Consider the following 1018-nt stretch of genomic DNA (forward strand, 5'->3'; position numbering starts at 1 on the left):
CTAGGACTCTAGGAGCTGGCGGCAGGCGGGTCCGATCGAGAACGGAGTAAGGAAACTCGAAGAGGATTGGGCGGATCAGCGGATGATCTTTGAGAATGACGCCAAATTCAATATGAGATTCTGAAGTCTGAGAGAGGAGGATGAAATGAATTGGAGAACAATGAGATTTGAGAAGAGCGCGTAGTGGAGTCTGCGAGACCGGAGAAAAAGTAGGGTTAGGTAACAGGGTTATGTATATATATTATATGGGTGGGTGGGCCTTAACCAACTGGAGGCCCAAGGCAGAAGCCTAAGTTGCCTTATGCTTGGGCCGGCCCTGATACACTAGGAAGTGATACGCTTTACTCTCAGTTCTTAAATGCTAATTGATATCAGTAAAAGAATCTTGAGAATCATGCAGACTGCAGAAGAATCTGTTGAAACAGTTGGGCAAAAACTATGGTTGTGCGTAATGCAACTAGGAAAGCAAAGATACTTGGACAAATTCTTGTTAAGAGCTTCATGCGGAGAAAGGTGAAATGATGCTGCAGTCCGATCTAGAGTAAAAGCCAAAACACTTGAACGAGAAAGGGAATTGTATGCAGAAGAAGCAACCGTAGAAAATATTACGTGGTGCTTTGTAATTTTTCAAAATTAAAAGAAAAAACAAAATCTGCACCAGCCGGGAATCGAACCCGGGTCTGTACCGTGGCAGGGTACTATTCTACCACTAGACCACTGGTGCTTTTGACAGAAGGACATTTTTAAACCTTATAATATAATTGCCAATCATCATTTAATGTTACTTAACACGACGATGTTACATCTTTCGCATACTATCATCTAATCATTAAAGTTGTTGATACTTAGACATGCCAGCTTAATACAACAATCTCTAGCTAACACTCTTCTATTGAGAAGTTACAAAAATTGACAAGATGTTTAACGAGTTTCTTCATTAAAAATCTAGGCATGCGCGCATAGAAGCTGCTATGCCCCCAGATGAGCGAGCATCAATTCTTCTGTTTGATATATATAT

At 41.1% G+C, this 1018-nt stretch overlaps 1 non-coding gene across 1 annotated transcript; it reads right to left on the reverse strand.

Moving 5' to 3' along the window:
* Positions 654-724, reverse strand: TRNAG-GCC. The gene has a single exon. It is a non-coding gene; the product is annotated as a tRNA-Gly (tRNA).

The sequence above is a fragment of the Asparagus officinalis genome, chromosome 4, assembly GCF_001876935.1.
Source record: "Asparagus officinalis chromosome 4, Aspof.V1, whole genome shotgun sequence".
Taxonomy (NCBI): Eukaryota; Viridiplantae; Streptophyta; class Magnoliopsida; order Asparagales; family Asparagaceae; genus Asparagus; species Asparagus officinalis.